The sequence below is a fragment of the Mustela lutreola genome, chromosome 10, assembly GCF_030435805.1.
Source record: "Mustela lutreola isolate mMusLut2 chromosome 10, mMusLut2.pri, whole genome shotgun sequence".
NCBI lineage: Eukaryota > Metazoa > Chordata > Mammalia > Carnivora > Mustelidae > Mustela > Mustela lutreola.
Genome location: NC_081299.1, coordinates 99,707,772 through 99,729,149, shown reverse-complemented (window position 1 = coordinate 99,729,149; position 21,378 = coordinate 99,707,772).

Sequence of the window (21,378 nt, the reverse complement as noted above, 5' to 3'; positions counted from 1 at the left end):
AAGGGAGACTGAAGGACCGGGAGGCAGTCACCAGCCACCACGGGGTAGAAGAGATTTCCAGGCAGAGGGCGAGGTCAGTTGTAAAGAGCCAGCAGCTGGAGGGGACAGAGGTGTGGGAGGAACTGGAAGGCCAGTGGGCTTGCTGGGTGGGGAGGATGGCCGCAGTGCTAAGGATTTGGGCTTCAGTCTTCCATGAGCCCCGAGATAGTTTAAAAAGGAGGGGATGGATGTTGGAAGAAAGAATGATTCTATCAGTACCTCATCCCCCTGTTCATTTCTCAGACCAACTTAATGATCCCTTAGCAAGAGCTCAAAAATCTGGGACAGGGCAGATGTTTTGATGGAAGATACTTTGACATACAAAAGGGATTGGAAAATCTGGAATGTGGGGTGATGTCTGAGAGTGTAGGCCCAGATGCTGTGTCATATGGGGGTCCCTGGCCCCTTGTGAGGAGCTCAACACTGGGCACATGGCACTGGACGGGGGTGGAGACAGGGGTCCCAAGGAAGGAAGGGAGACGATTCCAGTGTCTTCTACACCAAAGACCAAAGACGTCTTGACCACTTCATAATCAGGATCATGGCGAACCATTCCTGAATCTATTGTGGATAGAAAAAGAGAAAAACCTAGTGATTCTTTGGGTCCTTCACTGAGCCAGGGATGCCCTCTAAACCAAGGGGAGGAGCCGCCTGTTATCTGACAAGGAAAAATGTGTTATGTGCATAACTGAAACTCAATTCAAGTATGTGCGTCCTACCTAAAGACATTTTCTGTCTATGCAACCTTTCTACGACCTCAGGGAATTAAGTACAGATCTGCCTGACTGCCTGATCACAGAGGTTAACTGCATGGGGTGGATACTTGTTGTTTGACCACAGGCTGATCGCTTAGGGATAGTGACCAGTTTCTGCATCATGAGTTGGGAATAATACTCCACTGGGTTAGATAAGAGAATGTACGTACCATGTGCAGCATGGCGTCTGGTCCTGTGGCCACAGATATTACAATGGCAGTTATTCTGCATGTGCGATGTAGCCGTGAAGCTTCCACAGAGATTGGGAAGGCAATGTAGTCAACAGCACGGGGAGCAGTGAGGGACAATAGGGGGTGGTGGGGACTGTGTCGCACTGGGAACACTTACCTCTCTAGAGGGGGAAGCAGCTCCTCAGCTTCAACCATTGGCTGTAACACAAGAACTCAGAACACAAAAACGTGGTCTGGCTTTTCCAGAATGGCTGGAAATCCTAGTTTATGATTTTGGTATTCAATTCAAATAAAAAACCACCAACGATAGCAACGAACAAAACAAACAATATCATGGGACACACAAAACGGGTCCTGGAGCAAAGCTGGACTAAAGGAAGCTAAAACAAAGCTTCACCAAGGCCAACTGTTCTCAGGAGTCAAATGTGTCCCCCAGATAAGACTTGAAGTGCAGAAAGGGCCATCAAGGCAGCCCAAAAGAAGTGCTCCTAACACGTTTGGGGAAATGGCAGCTTTGTTAAACAGGCATACTGTCCTCATGTCCCACAGGGAGGATTTCGAGGAGGACAACTCTCATTTATCTGTCTGTACTGGGGCAGTTGCTCAATGACAATATCAGTGATTTACACTCCCAGCCCAAGAAGTGAAGTGGGGGCCTTGGGGTGGGGGGCGCTGCTGGAGTTGCTCTTGGAGGCTGCAATACCACCAATGCCCACTGGAGGTCTCTCTCCTACAACTGATGGCATCACCATCCCTGACCAGGGGAGAAATGGCTGCCTGGGTCTCAGTGGGTCCCAAGGCCAGCCCCAGCCCGCTGTGAAAGGATGGCCACGCCCTACACGGGGATGTGACTGCCTCTTAAATGTTCACGGGAGCCAAACTTGGATTTTAAAGGACAGCTCTCCTGCCAGCTAGGCAGTCTGTCAAAGGAGCCTTTCCTGTGTGCAAAAGTCCTTGGAGATACTCTCTGTACGCACGGGTCTCAGACAATCCTAAGAATTTCTGGATAGGTCAGCTAGGTGGCTTCCCCTGCCCAGTCTCTCTCAGACGCTGACGCCAAGGGACCTGCTGCGTCCTTCCCCGATGGAGCCGAATAAGAAGCACAATCCCAGGCTTCAGAGGTTGCCCTGTTGGGAGTAGCTTTATCTGGTCAAAAACCCCCCGCTGAGAGGTCAGAGTTCTGGGTTTGGGTTCTGGTTCTGCCACGGATTAGGCGTCTGTCCTGAGTGCCCTTGTCTGTAAAAGTGGCCTGATAGTCATCAAAAATTGTTTCCAGTATTAAAGAGGAGTGCACTTGAAACATTTTTAAAAACGGAAAGATATCTGAGTCATCTACATTGTTACCACAGGGTAGGGCTTGGCAAATGTTCCTTGGAAAAGGCCACAGAGTAAGTATTTCAGGCTTTGCTGGCTTTCTAGTCTCCGTTGTAGCTACTCAGTTCTGCCAGTGTAGCCGGAAAGCAGCCACACACAATTCATAAACTAGCACGGCTGAGTTTCAATAAAGCTTCGTCTTGCAAACACAGGCCGTGGGCGGGATTTGGCCCATGGGCTGTACTTTGCCCACCCTGACAGGATGTTTTTGTAAGGCTTGTGAGCTAAGAATGGTTTTATATTTTGGAAGCGTCCTAAGAAACCAACAAAGGAGAGGCGACAGAGGCCAGACCGTTGACGGCTCACCGAGACTACAGTATTTGCCATCCGGCGGTTTACAGGAGTTGGCTGAAACCCCTCCACCCCCCACCCCCCAGCTCTTGAGCATCTCGGGCATGTCTTAGCCCAGGAGACGGTAACTGGTCCCTGGATGCGGGGTGAGCTGGTTGGTCATGACGGCACAGGCAGGAACTGGGTGGCCGCTAGGGCCATCACGTCATGGGGCTGCAGGAGAGTAGGGCCATGTGGCCTCCCAGTTCTCTCTCTCTCTCTTTTTTTTTTTTTTTTTTTTAAGATTTTATTTATTTATTTGAGAGATTGACAGTGAGAGAGAGCATGAGTGAGGAGAAGGGCAGAGAGAGAAGCAGACTCCCCGTGGAGCTGGGAGCCCGATGTGGGACTCCATCCCAGGCCTCGGGGATCATGACCTGAGCCGAAGGCAGTCGTCCAACCAACTGAGCCACCTAGGCGTCCCCCAGTTCTCTCTTCAGATGCCTCTTATGGATGGGCCCTTGGAAAGGATTAGAAAGCCTTCCATCTGGATTCAGTCACACAGATGCACAGAGACAGCAGCTGCCCGGCCCAGAGAAACAGTGTGCTAAGAAAAGGGAGAGAAAACCTGGCCGAGGAAAGCACGTTGTGCCTGTGAAATCATCGCGCACAGCGATGACGCCCCCCGTGGGGAAGGTCGGGAAGCTGGGACCCTTGGCAGGAGCTGTGCTGGTGTGTTGGGCGGGGAAGGCAGGGGATGTGGCACAGTTGTTATGGGTCTGTTTCACTCCTCTTCCGCCCCCCCCACTTTCCTCTCACTGACCCCAAGGCAAAATGCTGTTAGGGAAACGGGCTGCTTGGCCTCCACCGAATCCTGTTGTCTACCATCAGGAAACTGGTGGCTCTTCCCAGTATTGTTATAGCTCCGAGGAGCTCAGGACGGACCTGGTGCCACTCAGACCCCGGGGTGGGGAGGTACTTCAGTCATTTTGAATAAGGAAAAGGTTAAGGTATAGGCAGGGGAAGATGGGGGGCCCTGGCTGGGCTCTGAGGCTATTCCTGGCAGGCGGAAGTGCTAAGTCAGAGTGAACGAGAGACAAGGAAACAGACCACCTGGCCTGGGTTGTTTGGGAGTATTTTTCTTTGGTGGCTACAGTGTAATCATAGAAAATGGCCAAACCTCAACGAATTAAGTCATCAAGGGTGTTATCATTAGTCCGTGCTCAAACCAAGATGGTACCAGCACCTCAAGACCACAAGTTTCCCAGTCAGTTCAAGAAAAGATTGCCACTAGAAGCCCTCAGTGGCAACCACTCAGGACCCCTCTCACTCTAGAGAGCTTCTTCTTTGCTTTCTGCTCTCACCTTCCTTTACTTAATCAACTTTCACTTCTCTTCACACTTTGTGTCCACAAGATTCATTTTTTGACTCCATGACACAGGAACCAGGCCATCCTGTAACAGTTTCATAGCCACTCTGGGCCTTTCCAAAGGATGGGCTTGGAAAAAAGACTTTTTTTGTCTTTTTTTATCGCTTTTTTCTGACTAAATATCATAATTACTGAAGAACATTTGGAAAATATAGACCTGTATAAAAACAAATGTACAGAATGATTTTAGACTGAAAAGCACCTGATTTGTTCAGGAAACAATCATTTAATTGAGCCTCTGGTCCCTGCCAGTGCTGGTCTCAGTTTGGGGGATATTACAGGAACAAGCAGAGTCCTTGCCCTCCTGAAGCTTCTAGTCTAGTCAGTAGAGCAGGGGAGGGGCTAGAAGCTGATGACACAGGGCACCTGTCAGGGGCCAGGAGTCAGGAAAAGAGGGAACAGCTTGGGGGTCTCTGGGTAAGCGTGTTTCAGGCAGAAGGAGCAGAAGCGTGGTGGGAGCCTACCTGATGTGGTCAGGGGTGTGAAGCAGGCCCCCATGGCTGGAGGTGGGTATAGAAGGAGAGGAGGAGGGGCAGCTGGCTGAGGGTCTGTGGGGATTTGTTGACCACGGGGAAAGCCTCAGATTGTTAGCAGACGAAACAGAAATTCCACATAGATGCTTAAGCCACAGAGCAACATGACCAGCCTTATGGATTGAAATGCCCACTCTGGATGCTGGATGGAACGTAGGGAGGGGCGGGGGCCCTGGGGTTCGCATGGGTGGAGCTGGGAAACCGGTTAGGCTTCCGTGGTCGTGCAGGGGAGAACTATTCCTTGAACCTCCTGGACTCCCCTGCCTGGGGCTGAAAATTAAACTCACAGAGGCAGATGGATGGGAGAAAATCACACGCATTTCACGTGATTTTTACAGGAGCATGAAAGCCTTCACGAAAGAACAAGGACCCGGTGCAGTGACCGGAGCAGGAAGCTTTGATACCCTTGACACAAAGAAACAAAGAATTTTGAAGAATTGAGAAGATAGAGGGCTGGGGCCAACACTAGCAAGTGGGGAAGAGGTGACAAAGTTTGCTTATACAGCCTTCTTGGCTCCAAATTCCCGGTCACTGGTGCTAAGGACGTCTTCGTTCCTTCGGGTGCCTTTTATACAGGAGATTTATTTCCTGCTTGAAGGAGCACAAAAAGCACCAAGGCATCTTTCTTGCATCAGCTGTTTCTTAGGCCCCTTTAATTAAAACAACGTGCTGAGGGGGCGTATCTGGGGGTGCCAGGTTTGACGCCTCTTTGATAATAATCCAGCCCTGTGAGTGGCGGGAGCTGCCCTGGTGGAGGCCAGAAGCCCCACCCTCTCAGCAGCCTCCGAGGCTCCCCTCTGGAACCCCAGGGTGCCTTGGAGCCCAGTTTGAAAACCACTGGACTGGACAGTCTCTGAGGGCCCTTCCGGCTCTGGTGACCCCGTTTGCCAGGCTGTTTGAGGCCCGGACCTGGTTCTGTGAGAGCTGCCTGGTTTTCATTATCCAGGCCTCTGGAAAAGCCTTCTTGAAAACCAGACAGTTTTCAGGGTCCAGAAGTGGGGGAGATTTTGGAAAATGAACTCAAATCCCATGTCCAGACCACAGCCAGCCCTCTGGAGGGATGGTAAGGATGAGGAAAACAAAGTGACTGCCCCAAGGGATTCACCGACTGGAGTGGGAGATAGGAAGTCACACAAATGACCAAAGGTCGGGGTCTGTGACTTGCCCTGAAACTCTCCTCTGTGTCCAGGGGCCGGCTCAAGGGCATCTGGGGAGCTTTAGACCACACCAGCTCCCAGAGAGTTCCCCAGAGACTCTAAATCAGTGGGCCCCAGTCTCCCCAGCCACCCAGCCCATGCTTGGGTTATCTCCTTAGTGACCCTGAACCTCTCTGCTGGGCTGAACTCTGGTCTGTGACACCACTTAGAGCCCTGAAATGTTATCCCCAGAACACAGCCAACATGGAAGAAAGCGTTCTTACCGAGCCCCACAGAGCCCACAGAGGGAAAGTCCTTGCAGGAGAAACAAGTATGAGGTGAGGCTTGCCGATCTGGTGGGACCCTAAACTTCACTCTAGGACCTGAAGACAATCAGACATTTCCAACTAGAGAGAGAGAGAGAGAGAGAAGCCCGGGGTAGGGGACCGGGGCGGGGGGTTGCTGGGGGAGGGGAGGACAGAATGAAGCATCTGGGAGTGAATGGTATTTTTCTCACAATTACTGGGAAGAAAAAAAAAATAGCAACAAAACCAGACCGAGAGCCGCCAACTAAAAAGATTTCTCTGAGTCAGACTGCTTTCCTGGAAGCTGTGAACTTTATCCTTCGGCAGCCATTAATCTAATATTAAGGCCCTTAACCTTCTTAATTGTTCTCTTTCAGCATCGGCTGGTTTCATATTAACCTTCCAGGCTTTCCCATAATGCAGTTACCTCCACCTCCAGCCAGGCCCAGGAGCGCCCGCTGGCCCCACGCCTTCCCCTGCCAGGCCTCATGGCCCCGTCCCTGCTCCCCTGCAGGCTGCCCCTCGTTCTTCCTGGGCTGAGCAGCAGCAGCCTACCAGACACAGTGTGCAAGGCGGCCTGGGGCGGCTCTTGTGTAATTGCAGACGGAGCCTGGCCCGGGGAGAACACAGCCACTGCCTTTGGTGCTCAGCTGCCTCGAGGCATTTCTGTGGCTTGCTATTTGAGCTTTGTTTTCCTTCTCTCCTGTGAAGAACTCCTTGAAATTGTTTCTTGGGGAAGGACAAAGCCTCTCACCCAGATGGGGAGCTGCCTGTGGGCCTACCTCGGATTCCTGCCCTGTGCCCCGGGAGGGGTGAGGGGCGAGGGCCGCTGGAGGGCTGCGTCCAGAACGGCCCACTCAGGAGAGCCCCTCCTGTGACTGGCCACCTGGCCTGCATTTGTGTTCTGACCTCTCCTCAGAGTGGTGTGTCCCTTTGGGAGTGGGTCCTTGAGTCCTTGGGTAACTGCTGAGGGCTGGGGGAAGGTGTTTGGCCCCCCAGGAGAGGCCACTGGGACACTTTCTCTTAACCTTAATATTCACTTTTCAAGCCCTTATTTCAGGGGAAATGGAGCCCCAGTCTGGAGGTGGGGCTGCAAAGTTCAGTCAGAAGTGGGAGAGGTGAGACCCTATGAGCCTCACCGTACCCATTCTGGGCAGGATGTGGGGGGTTGGTGGTCAAGACTGTCTCCTCCACACGGCACTGGGGTGGCAAGGCTGGGGCAAAGGGGTGGTAGCAGCAGCTTCTTCGAGGCCGGTCCCCACCAGAGATGGGCCTAGTTAGCAAGGACCAAAGCCAGCTCTGCCGGGCCTTCCTGTCTGGGGGCCTCCAGGTTTGATGACTGTTTGGGGCTTTGGCTCGGTGAGGACACCCCACCAGTACCTCCTCAGACCTCAGGGTGGGAAAAAGGCAAGCCCCTCACACACCCAGGTCTTCTCCCTGACTGAGCCCGTGCACCCAGAGAGCCCACACCCTGTCCCCACCCCAGGACCACTTCTCGGCTGTGTCATGGTTTCCAGGCACAGCACCCCTGTCATGAGTGAATAGAGCCCTGGGCTCAGTTTTGGGGGAGCTGACCCCTCTGCCCCGGGGCCTCTGTTGTCCTCTCTGAGCAGCTCTGGCCTGCACACTGAGGGAGTTCTTTCAGACCTTCTCCAATGCCAATTCCCACCCAGAGGCACCATGACTTGTGCCCCTTTCTTTCGAGTGGGATACCTCTATCAGTGTGCGCCCACCTCAGGGGACTAGAGGACAGATCCCACAAAAATGATGTTGGGGCCCCAACGCCAACATGGCTTCCTCCACCATGTGCTTCAACACAGCTGTTTGCCTGGCACCACACACGGCAAGGGGGTGTCCCCCAGCTCTGCACTCCCAGGCTCCCAGTGTAGGGAAGGCCCCAAAACCACACCTCATGTTCATGAACTTAACCTTGGCCTGAAAGGCACTCTGGAAGAGATCCAGGTTCTCTCAGCCACGAGTAGATGCCATTAGGTTGGGCAGTCATGCACAGCCCTTCACGTGAAAATACAGAAGAGGGTCTCTAACCGTGTGAACCTTTGGGGGTCATGGCCCTGGAGGTGGACATTTCCCTGGAACTGTCCCAGGTAACAGGCAAATGGGACTAAATAATAAATAAATAAATAAACAAACATTTCTAAATAACAAAGCACTGTGTTTTTATTCTGTATTTTATACAATTGAAGCTTTAGAGGTTGTTTTTTCCTTTTACTAGGTTGTCACATGTTCAAAATGATATCCAGAGCTGTCCAATTCACCTGTCAGTCCAGCCTACTGATCTGAAGAAGTAAGACTGAGTAGGTTTAATTGGACCGGCTCAGGGGTGAGCTGGGTATCTCTCAGAGTCAGGCAGTAGCACTCACCAAGGACCTGTGGTCAGCAGAGCCCTGCCTGGTATCTGTGCAAGGCCACAACCAACCAACCCAGACGTGTACTCATGGGGCCTGGATACTGTTGGGAAGATAAAGTACGTGAGCCTGATGAGGGAAAAAAAAAAGTCACAAGATGAGGAACAAAGCATGTGATTCCACTCAAAGGAATTAAGGGCAAACTCACTAAGAGTGGGAGGGTTTGGTTGCCGAAGGGATTAGCCAGGTGTGGTTAACCACAGATGGAGGAGGCAAGCTCTACCCTGGGTTTGGAGGCAGAAGAGACAAAGTAGAGGAAGGTCTCCATATTTGGGTGGAGTGGTTAGTGGTGGGGGTCGGGGGCGTGGGTAAGTGAGGAGGAAGAGGAGCAGAGGGGCCAAGCTGGCCTGGAGAAATCAGCCAGTGGTCTAGAAAGTCACACTCAGGATATTGCAATGCCTCCTCTGGCCTCCACCCCAGACGTCCAGCACCCCTGCGTTTCTCAAGTGCGGGTTCGCGGCCTGGGGTGCCGCAGTCATTGCCATAGCAACCAATTATTCTGTCACAGAGACATGACTCTGACTCCAGGTGGGTTATGAGCAGAAGGCACACAGGAAATGGCTAAGTGACAGAGATCTAGTTTTCCAGCAAGTGCCCCAGCTAATAAAGAAGAGAAAATAGACCAGAAGATAAATGCAACAGGGATGAGCAAAGGCTACATTTTGCATGAGGCACCAGCTGTTCGCTGCAAACAACAATAGCAGTTTAATAGGTTCAACGGGAATGATGCCGGCAAGGGCAGCCTCCGTCAGCCTGCAGTCTAAGGGCAGGGCTGGGCTGGGCATGCGCAATGCGAGGCTTGTGAGACCAAAAGGGGGATGCCTGCAATGTGTCCTCTCAATCTTGCACATATTCCTGATGCTTTTCCTGGCAACAGCGGCTCTGCAGCCCCTTGCAGGACCCCAGCTTTCCTCTGTGCATGGGTGCATCCTCCTTGAGAGGAGGACTTGTCGGTGCTACTTGGGAGTTAGTAGTCCAAATACAAACCTTACTAATTAGAAAGAACTGGGAGAAAAGGAAGTCTGAGTCCCCAGCGATCTTAGGAGCAAAGCATGTTACTGCTCTGAAGGCGTGAGTGCCGCCGTCCCTTTGTTAGAATGAGTCAGGTCAGTCCGAGTCTGCTCCTCGCACTTCAGGACTGAGGGTAAGCCACTTGCCTGTCCTGGTCCCCATCTTGCAAAGGGGGAGCTGGACTCCGGATGCAACTCTGGCGCTCACCCTTGTTTTCCAGCTCTGTCTAGTGCAGAGGCCGGCTCTGAGCGACCTGTAAATGTCAGGTTTATTTCAGGTATCTGGTGTTTTCGTAAAGCAGACTCAAGACACGTGTTCATCTGCTGTTCCATTCTGCCTTCAATTAACATTGATTATCGCCCTATTATGTGGCAGTCTCAGGGCCAGGCATCCAGAATCGAGATGAGAAGGGATGGTGCCATGGGGAGACAAGCAGGTACCTGCTCAAGCCCATGGGGTATGGGCATCCCCACATGGACAAGCACATCCAGGCGTGGGGAAGGGTGGCTCTGGATGTCGCCTGCTGAGCTTTCTCCACACCCTGGGCATGGTGGGAGGCAGCTTTGGGGAGGAAAGCAAGCTGCTCAGAGGGGGCGGTGCTGGGAAGACCCCGAAATGTGACCAGGGAACCTCAGAGTGGCAGGAGGGGTGAAACAGAGAGCAAGCATGTCATGCCAGTGCTGGTGCTCTGGCATCTTTGTTCTCAAAGAGCTACAGAGAGAACAACCAGTCTGAGAGGAAAGGCAGTAAGCTAAGGGAAAAGAAAACAGGCAGAGTCCCAGAAGGAAGAAGGATGACATCTGGGGTTTGCGCATGGAGACGTGTCCCTAGAGGAGATTCAAGGTGTTGTTGATGGTTAGGCCATCATCAGTAAGGCCCTGGGGAGGTGCTGGGTGTGGGCACCCGGACTTGGGGAAAGATGGAAGGAACAGGTAAGGCTGGCAGAAAGCCTCCTGGACACAGCCGGCAGGCACGGTGTTCTATCCCTCCCCACCAGAGCCGGCAGATGGCTGGAGGTCTGAGTTTAGTCCAGGGCAATGGCAGTGACCCTGGAAATGCACAGAAATATGGGGAGAATGTTCTAGACGGAGGCACAACAGTGAGTCTTGACCAGGGAGCTGGAGATAGCAATCACCTGTCTGAGAGTTCCATGCTTCTCCACTTAAAGGAATCAGAGACTCACATAGCCTCCCCCTAAAGATCCATCGATTAATCATTTATGCTATGCTAAACATTCCTGGGGTTCAAGGCCTTATCCATGCCTTCTGGTTCCAGAGCAACTGGAAGGCGCACATTTGTGTGAATGGAGCTAAGCAAGGGGCGCAGGTCGAGAGTCGCAGGCGAGAGAGCGATCTCCCAGGATTGCCTACTTGGGAAATTTTCACAGGGAAGTGGATTTTGCGAGGGCGTTGCAGGGCATAGAGGTGGGGAGGATGTGATGAGAACGGCAGAGGACCAAGCTTGCAGAGGCGTCCTGCCAGTAGCTGCCACCAGAGGGCTCCTGTCTCAGCGGGGGACTGGGCACCGGCCTGGGAAGGGGGAACATTTTGGGTCATTGCACTTCAGGTTTGCATCCTGGGTCTGTCATTGAATAGCTAGCAGGGCCTGGCCCAACTCCTTAACTTCCGCATGCCTAAATTTCCTCACCAGTAAAGTGGGAAAAGGAATAATGCTGCTCTCCAAGCTGGGAGACCTGGACCCCTGTGGCAATGGGCAAAGCCCCCAGCACCGAGCAGGCCTCCAGGAATGCTGGTCCCTTCCCTTCCTGGCCTGCCTAGAAGGCTGCGTTTGAGACTGAAGAGAGTAAATATTCCAGAAGTCCTCTGACTGCCCTTGTAGGGGTAAACACAGATTGGTCAATGGGGAAAAAATGTTCTCTTCCAGCCAGTGGGGTGAGTTGACCATGCACGCTTGTCTCCGGATGTTGGACTTCCTGAATCTTCCCCGAACAATGCCATCTCTGTCTTGGCACCACTGGCAAGCAGTCCCACGAGAGCCAGGTTCTTGTCACAAGGCCTTTTCCTGGAGTGAGTCACTAGAGAATTGGGCTGGAGTTATAACCTTCACCAGCCCGGGAGGTGAAAGTGGACTGGAATGAACACAAACAGTACAACTTGGTGCTTAATGTTCCTTTCCATCAGCATTTTGCCCCAGGCCTTAACCTTGCCACTGGAAAAAGTAGGGTCGCATAATGAATGAGATAAACCGAGTGACCCCTTGTAACCCACAAACAAAGGGCCTTTCAGCAGCCCGAGGTCCAAAGCCTTATCTATCGCATTGAAACCTAGCTGGTGACAAACCAGAGGCAGCGCGAGGGATCCTAGTGAGACTACTTAGCCCCAGCAGATAATCGGAAAAATGCATCTTGGTCCTTCCCCAAGGAAAAAGGGTGACTGTGAACAGAGAAGGGGAAAATCAGAGTAACTGATGGAATGACACACAGAATTTACACTTCGAAAATTGAATGCATGTCTTCCTTCTTGGGTTGTATAAACATAAAATCATTTTATGTTGGCAAGCAGAAAAGTAAACACACAAATCTGCGTGGACCTTGTATTTCCCAAAACTTGATGTAAGCTTGGGAGTGATGGTGTGTTGAACCTAGGCTGGGAATGGGGGCAGTCTACATGCCACCCTCTGCCCTGGCCACGTGACCTGGGGCAGGCCCCTTGTTTCTCTGGGACTGAGGTTCCTCAACTGAAAAATGAATGCTTTGTCTAGATAGTTGACAGTTTCCTTTAACACCCCTCCCCCAAACAAAAGGCTTTGATTTTCATAGCTACTCATATTTTGAGCTTTTAAAAGAAAAAAAAGGGGAGTGGATGACATTAGTCCTTACCGGTCCCGTGTATCACCCAGTGAAGACCCTCAAACACACACCCAGAAGGGCAGAAGCGACTCCTCTTTTGTGGAAACCGTAGACCTACATTGTGTATTCCAATGGAGCCCAAAGGTTTGCCCCCAGAGAGGTGTAAATGGTCACCCAGCTCTCTCGACTTGCCACCGCTCATAGGTCTTTCCATGAGTTGCTCAAATTCATACCCGGTTCCCGTGGAACACTGGCTCAGCTCTGCAAGTCCGTCTACAACCCTCTGTGTCACGGCCATGGTAGGCGCTAACACCAGCTGCTGTCAGGAACAAGGGTGAGCAAGGGTAAGCACCGCCCCAGCCCTGTGGAAGCTGACATTCTAGCAGGGAATGCAGAAGTGCTTGTGGACCAAGTCTAACAGAAGCACAAAAGCACTGTGGCAACACTTGAAAGGGTGAGAGCAATCCCAGCTTGGCTAAGGCTTCCTGGAGGAAGAAGACTTTGACTGGATCTACAAGATGGCTGAAGCCAGAGGAGCATGCCTGTGGAGGACATGCTGGAGTAAACACAGTGGCCAGGGGGCATGAGGCATACTCAGGAGTGGCAAGCTGTTCTTTCTTGCTGGAGCTTCAAGTATGTGAGGGAGGTGAGCTTAGACACGTAGACAAAGGTTTACTCATAGAAAGTCCTCACAACTCTAAGAAATTTGGACTTTAGGGCAGGACCTGGGATATCATGGCAGTCCCCCCCACCGCCTTTTTTTTTTTTTTTTAAGATTTTGTTTGACAGAGTAAGAAAGCATAAGCAGGGGGAGCAACAGAAGGAGAGGGAGAAGCAGGCACCCACTGAGCAAGGATTCCGATCTGGGACTCGATCTCAGGAACCCAGAATCACAATCTGAGCTGCAGGCAGATGCTTAATCAACTAAGCCATGCAGGCACCCCATTATGGGCAATCTTAAATAGGCATGTGTCTTGGTAAGCCTTGTACCTGTACCAGTTTCCAGAAGAGGAAACTGCCAGCGGGACAGATTGAAGGGGAGCAAGATGGAGCAGAAGGAACAACAGGGATTATTTCAATAACCCAGACTGGTGGTTGTAGAGAGCTGAGCAGCAGCAGTGGGGAGACCAGGTTTGGAAACAAGGGAAATTTTGGAAAGGTGCTGTAGAGGCAACAGAGTGAGCTCTGTGCCTCGCGAGATGTGGAGTCGAAAGTCACTCCAAAGCACAGAGAATGTTACCGAGGAAATTCAGCAGCCCGCCTTCTCCTGGGGTGGGGACTGGGGAGAGCCATGGAGGACGGTCCAGACGACCCCTGAGGCCAAGAATTGACTAGGCTTAAGGAAACCCACTGCTGTAGTGCCTGTGGATTCTCCCCTCAATATTTGACAAACAGAACCCCTCATTTTTAGCCTCCAATCCCCCACTCTGAATAAAGACGCTTTCTACCTTTCTTGCATCTAGTAATGGCAGTCAGTCACATGATCACATGACTTTAGCCTGCTAGTCGGTTTGCCCTTAGAAGTGTCAGACTTTTAGGAAACAGGGTTTTTCTGCTGGTTAGAAGGCAGAGCGACTTAGGAGGATTTAAGTCTTGTAGTTACAATCAGATCTGAGTCCTGCCTTTTCTGAACTTGTATATTGGATTCCATGTGCGTGTGTTTCTGTGTGCGTGACTTACTTCTTTTATAACTGGAAGCTCATACCTCTTAATCCCTATACTCAGATGTGGGGGTAACCCACATGTCGGACATCTTAACTGGCCAGGAACTCATTTACAGGAAAATGTTTTGGGTCTCTTCTGCAGGTTCCACTGTTTACATCCTTAATGCTTTATGTTCAGGGAGTTACTGATCATGGCGTCTAGGAGATAATTTGTTCCGGGGACTGACTGCAGGGGGCAAGCACAAATGAGTAGCCAAAAGGAAGTAGATGTCAAAGTTTTGCTGCTGGGGAGGGCATCCCACCTCCCAACCCTGGGAAGGACACGAGAGATGAAACAGCCTTTAGGAGGAAGGCGGCGCGATCAGCTCCCTGCCTGCTGAAGTTGTGGTTCTCATGGCTAACAGGTAGTAGTTAACATATACTGGGCACTTACTTTGTGTCTGGCAATCTTCTAAGGTTTCAGTGCATCCCCTTCCAAGTCTGTTCAAGATAGCTGCTACTCTTACCCGCGCTTGCAGCCAGGGAACCCGGGAATGAGGAGGTGAGGCTCATGGTCATCTAGTCCACAGGGACAAGAGCTGTCACTCAAACCCAGATGTCTCTGATGCAGGACCCCTAACCATGACATTAGCTCTTCTAGGGGAGTTTAAAAAAACACTTCTTCCCCACGAATTCCTTTTGCCCGAATGTCTCTCTTCTCGGTGATGCTGATTCCATACTTGGTGGTTTATCGGAGATGATGCCTGTGAATAGGCTCCTTTCTCTCTCCCGGGTTACAGGGTTTGGAGTTGGACAGGGGCTTCGCAGTGCTGTGGGGACAAATCCACTGGGCGGGGCAGGGGTGGGGAGAGACCTCTACTTTGTCACATGGCGATTTCCATGGTGGAAATGCCCTCACAATGACCAATTTGATGTTGCCATTGCAGCTTGTAAAAAATCCCCGAATATTTGATGATCGGCTCTGGTACAGCCGGCTCCAGCCAGCCACTGGGCCCATAGGATTGCGTGATCCCTAAAAGTGTGCTCTTGCCAGCTGGGAATTTGAGAAACACATGGCGGGGCAGAGCGCAGGCACTGGAGGGCTTCCGGTGCTCTTCCAGATAGGCCTTTCAGGACTTCCCCAGGTGCTGGCCACGGGAGGTCTGGCCCAGAGCACTCTGGGAGGCTCAGCAGCACCTGGGCTTACCTGTCGCAGGTCTGGCGGGAGGCCTCAGCTCACCACCTGAAAACAGCTCCCTCCGCCAGCAGGTGGCAGCACACTCGCATTCAACGCTCCTTGTCCCAGCAAAATGAGGCGCCTTTGTTCCGAGCGAGAGGCGGTGTCACGAAGAGAAAGGCCCAGAGGGGCAAGCTAATCAGCCTGTCCTTAGCTGACCTAGGCCTCCAGAGCCAGTGGACGAGCTCCCGCAGCTTGATATAATGAAAGCAACCTTAGCAAACAAGGGACAGCCGTCCCCCTCCCACTGCCTTCCTGCCCATCCTTTGGGCTTGGGCTCACACTGGGGTGGCACCATGGAAGCAGGCTCTGGGTCCTTTCAGGAATGGAGCTAGGTGCCAAGAATGTGTTTCCAGCTCTAAGGAGGGAGACTTGTGACTCCTACCTGATGCTACTACCCACAAGACACCCCGGGCTTATTTGGTTGACTGTTGATTGTACCGGACGGTCAAATCCTACTAGGGTGGTGGCAATTCCAGGTAGCTCGCCTGGAATCATCCTGGTTTTGGCACTGAGAGTCCCATGTCCTGGGGACCCCGCCACCCCAGTCCTGGCCAATAGGACAATAAGCCACCACACTCCAAGTCACAGTGCCTGCCCGGCACACAGTAGGCGCTTTCTGGGATGGTGGTACTGAAGGAGGGGGCAGAGCAGAAGTCACATGGGATCACAGAGCTGTCAAACCCTTCCAACGGGAGTTGAGTTCATTCATTTTTACAACCCACCCCTTTTGCGTTTCGTTAGAGGAGAGAGCCAGAACAGGTGAAGGTGAGACGTGGGAGTGGTCCTCTCCCACGCTCACGTTCCATCTTTGACCTCCCTCCCAGTCTCCTTCCCTCACGCCTGCCACCTGCCTGCACGGCCCTGCGTGTAGTCTGGGGTGCTCCCAGAGTCCGCAGCAGAGAACTCCATGTTCCGAGGCGGGGTGGGGCAGAGGCCACGGAGCAGGAGGCTGGAGAAGGGGTGGGGTGGGTGGGAGGCTCTTCAGCCACCAGCAGGATGAGGGCTGCCCAAAGGAGCCCTCTGCTTGATGCCCAACACCGAGCAGAAACATGCGTTCCTTTCTCCTCCTGTAGCTCAAGCCCCACTCTGATATGGCTTGTCTGTTTCCTCAAAATGGCTCCTCCTTGGTCAACGGCTCAGGAACGTCAGGCTCAGCAAACACTAACCAGCTGGGTGGCTTGAATCAGGGCAGAAAGCTTTACCTTAACGCGATGTAAGCACTTTACACATTTCCCTCCCCACTCTGGACTTTGGGATCAAGAGGGAAACTCTGGTGACCCCTGAATTCTATGTGGACAGTTTCTCATTGATTCCCTGACCTCATCGTGTGTTGCTGTTCCCAGCACTCCCTGTGGCAGTCACCCCGGTCTTCTACTAGCCCCTACAGATGCCATGTTCTCCTTTGCCTTGGAGTCTCTGCTCGGCCATTTCCTCTGTGTGGGTGAGAATAGCGGCCGGACCTGGCTCAGACAGGCTGGCCCCAGAAGCCGCGTGTGAGGTCACATTGAGGCTTTGACCTGAAGGATAAGAAGGGATCATGTCATCCAATGGGGAGCAAGGATGGACATAAGAATACTTGCAATGTGGCAGGTGTCAGCTTTTCTCCGGTCATCCCGTTAGGAAGAAGTTACTGGTGCTTAGAAATACAGACTTCTCATGAGCTCTGTGTCTCAAACTTTACAAATACCCCCCACTTTTCATGTCACAATCTATCATACTCAGTGGGCTCATATTTATGTTCCACGAGTAACAGAGCAGGCACAGCCCTATTCTGGATAAAGATGGACCATGCAGGTGAAATCCTGCTAACTCCCATCTTCCAACCAATATTTGGATGTGCGGGACCCCGCCTTAACCCTAGGATCTCAGGAGAGATTCTCAGGACTTGAGGATTCATGTTAGCAGGTGCAGTCCTTCACCCTAAAGACCAAAGACCAGGAGCTGGGGCTATTTGCAGGCACTGGATAACGATTGATGAACATGGACTTTATTGAAGAAATGCTGAGTTTGTGACATGGAGGTTTCCAGGTAAACCACGTCCTAGATCAAACGCACAGCAACTCCGGTTTGAAGTCATGGATGTCTCCAGACCTCCCAAGCTTTGAGTGGATGGTGAGAGTTATCACTGGTGTCAGAGAAGGACCTCTGCTCCATTTCCAGAACTAGAGGGACTCTTGATGCTTTTGGAGAGCCCACAGCTGACACCAATGGAAACTCTGCGAGGGACCCTGGGGGGAGGCACGCTCAGAGATGTGGCTGCCAGGTCCTTGCCGGCCCTTTATTGAGCTATGACATGACTCTCATGGGAGCTGGGGTGTTCTGCCCATCTATGAGTGGTCACCTCTGGGATCCTGAAGGTTGGCCAATCCCTTGCGTCTAAACCACCTTTGTATTTTGCAAAGAGCTTGTATCTATGACTGTGTCCTGTCCGTGTTAGTTCCAGCCATGCTCTTATTTTTCTCCGAGGAGGGAGCTGAGCAGCTGGGAACAGTCCCGGGTCCTGAGGCCTCCAGGCAGTTTTAGGGATGTTGGGGCAGGACAGTTCTTTGCCTCCATCTGTTACCTAGAAATGCCAACTCTTCCGGTTGCCCATGGAAGGACTCAAAGCCTGGGAAGTGAAGGTATGGATGTAGGGAAGGGAAAATGGACAGAAAGGCTCCAAGTTTCCTGTGTCCTGGTTGTTGTTGTTTTTTTTTCCCTAGGCAACTTTAGTCCTGCTCCCTCACATCTGTGCCTGGAGAGTGCCCTGAACTGCCTCCCCTCCCTGCCACCCTACTCAGCGAGAGCCTTTTTCACCTCTGCCACTTGCTTTGAGGTAAGGCAGCCCCCCCCCCGCCCCAGAACACGGAGTTCTGTCCCAGAGTCTGGGAGGTGGGTGTGAACGGAGGAGGGGCAAGGGCAGCCCGAGCCAGGGCCGGAAGGAAGGAGGAAGAAGAAAGGGACTGTTCTGTTGTTTCTCCTGGACTCCCACCTTTTGTCAACGAGCCTAGGTGGCAGGATTTTAAAACAAAATGAGAGGATGTCTTGCTCGCCAGATTTGAAGATCCTTTGTGATCCCCGCCCCGGACTGGGCCCATCTGCTTCAATACCCACCACCAGCTACAGCACACTCACTGAAAGCCCAAGGGTGCCAGGCACGGGGCTAGGCATGGGGGCTGGGTGCTTGTATCATCGAAGGGCAACAGTCAAGGAAATGGCCAAAGGTTGCAGCAGGTGGGAGAAATACAAAACTCCCTTTTGAGAATTGGAAATATCATATGTGTTTTTGTTGGTTAAGATTTTAATTTATTTGAGAGAGAGAGAGAGAGCACAAGCAGGGTGGACAGCAAAGGTGCTGAGCAGGGAGCCCATTTCGGGGCTTGATCCCAGCGCCCTGGGGTCATGACCTAAGCAGAAGGCAGATGCTTACCTGACTGACCCACCCAGGGCCCCCAGAAACATAAAGTTTTTTGAACAACGGATTACCTTCCCTCTTAGAGGAGACCCAGCTGCCTGTCCCATGATGTCACCCAGACAGCCTCAGCACTTCAGGGAGGAAAGGAGAGGTCTGGCGACTGTGCCAGTTCTGGTGACTCTTGGTGTCCCCAGGATGTGTCATTCTGCCTGTCCACTTGGGTCCCCACAGGGGAAGGACAGCAAGCCAAAGAGCTTGCCCCACAAGACTTCTTTCTTTAAAGAAACACAGTCTGTGGCCCAAAGACCCCTGTATGGGCAGACACCTGGGACACACAAGTGGGCCCCGGGGATCACAAGTCCTATAGTGGCCACACGGGAATCAACTCTACTTACCAGTGGTTTAGTGTGGACAAAGAATTGAGCAGTTAATTACTTAATATTATGAATAAAAATATCATCAGAACTTTGTATCCATATCACGGAATACCATTCCATAATAAAAGCAGCTATCTGAGATACAGACAGCAAGTTGGATGGGTCTCAAGGCAGTTATGCTGAGTGCAGAAAACAAAAGGTCACATTCCATATGATTTCATTTCTGTAACCTTCTTGAAACAAGAAATTGTGGTGATGAAGGGCAGTGTCCTGGTCACCAGGAGTTAGAGGGGGGTAGAGGGAGTGCTGGCGCCGCTGGAGAGGAGTAGCAGGAAGGAGCCTTGTGCAGATAAAACAGTTATGGGCCTTGAATGCGAGGGTGGCGACACAGGAGAGAACATTGCACAGAATTGTGTGCGTGTGTGCATGCATGCGTGTGGGCACACCCACATGCACGGACGCACACACGAGTGGTTGTAACACTGGTAAAGTCTGGATTGACTCTGAGTTGCACCAGTGTCCGCGTCCTGGTTTGGTTAGTATGATGTAGCTGTGCCCGGTGTTACCATTGGCAAGGCTGAGAGCACCGTACGCAAGCACACTTGGTGGCAGTGGGGGTCAACCACAGTCACACAATTTCTACTTCAAACTACTTTCCTGTAGTGTGCATGGTGACACATAGTTCTGGGGCATTAACTACATTCACGTTGTTGTCAGCCACCACCACCATCCCCTTCCAGAACTTTCCATACAGAGACATGGTGTCTGCTCAATGCCAACTCCCACCATGGCCAACGCCACAGCCAGTGGCAACCACATTGTGTCTCTAGGAGCTGCCTGTTCGAGGTACTTCATGTCGTAGAGACCTACAACATTTCTTTTTCTGTATCAGGCTTGAATCACTGAGCATTATGTCTTCAAGCCTCCTCTATGCTATAGTATAAGCCAGAATTTCCTTCCTTCTTAAGGCTGAATAATAGTTTATTGTACCTGTAAACTACATTTCCTTTATCCAATCATTTGTCAACAGACATTGGGTTGTTTCTACCTCTTGTGAATGGTGATCCTAGCGTATGTGTAGGTTTCACAACTTTCTTTGTATGTATGGTTATCTCAAAAGGTTAAAAAATGTAATCAGAAATAGGGGAGCCTGGGTGGCTCAGTTGTTAAGTGTCTGCCTTTAGCTCAGGTCGTCATCCCAGGGTCCTGGGATAGAGTCCTGCATTGGGCTCCCTGCTCAGTGGGAAGCCTGCTTCTCCCTCTCCGACTCCCCCTGCTTGTGTTCCCTCTCTTGCTGTCCCTCTCTCTGTCAAATAATAGATTAAAAAAATCTTTTAAAAAATATAGTCAGAAATAAAATCCTTGAATTAGCTAATTCTTTCCTTTGCTGAGCATGTCAAGTCGGAGTGTGCTGTTGGGCTTCGCACTATTTTCCAGTCACAGAGATAATTTAACTTTTGCAGGGCCGCTAGAACCTGAAGTCACCCCTCTGCTTTTAAGGAGCCAATGGACAGTATATGTTGGCCCACAGGATAGTGCATGGGGTTCTGTAAACGCCAACCACTCTGGCCCCAACATTGTTTACAGGTGTGGATCAAGAAACAGGAAAGAAAATCTCTAGCCCTGTTGGGAGTGACCCTTGCTTTCAGCAAAGGCAATGACTTCCACAGAGAGCCAGGTTTTGACGATACAGAATATGAAATCATTATGCTACAACCTGATAAAAATAATCACTGGAAGAGGTGAAAAATTTGACTCTGGAGGACTCATTCATGTCACCAATATTTTTTCCCATGGGTGGTTTGGCCACCGTCCCTTGGTCCATCTGTGTGCAGGTCTCAAGGACTCAGACACGTTCATGTGCAGGATGGACACCACTTCTTTTTGGGGCAAGTGGATGGCCCAGAGTGGACGAGGAGACCCTGCGGGCATGGGCTCCTGGAAGGCTGACCTAGTGTGGACCTAAGGGTGGCATTCTTTTTTAAAAAAAAAAAAAAAAAAAAAAAAAATATATATATATATATATATATATATATATATATATATATATTTATTTATTTGAGAAAGAGAGAAAATGAGAAGGGGGAGGGTCAGAGGGAAAAGCAGACTCCCGGCTGAGCAGGGAGCCCAACATGGGACTCGATCCTGGGACTCCAAGATCATGACTTGAGCTGAAGGCAGTCACTTAACCTACTGAGCCACACAGGTGCCCTGAGGGTTGTGTTCTTATAGAGCAAGTCAGGCTTGGCAGAGAGGACGCGTGTGATGATTCCTTTGTCATCTTCCCAAACCTGTTTCTGGAAGGCTTGCGTTGTAGAGGGGGGTCTGATGGAGGGGACATGGTCCCAGCTGCTGAAACACCATCATCTGGACAACAGGACTGTTTGTCTTTATTTTTTATGAAGGTCTAGGGGCTTGATGAACTCCCTAACACCGGGTACAAAAT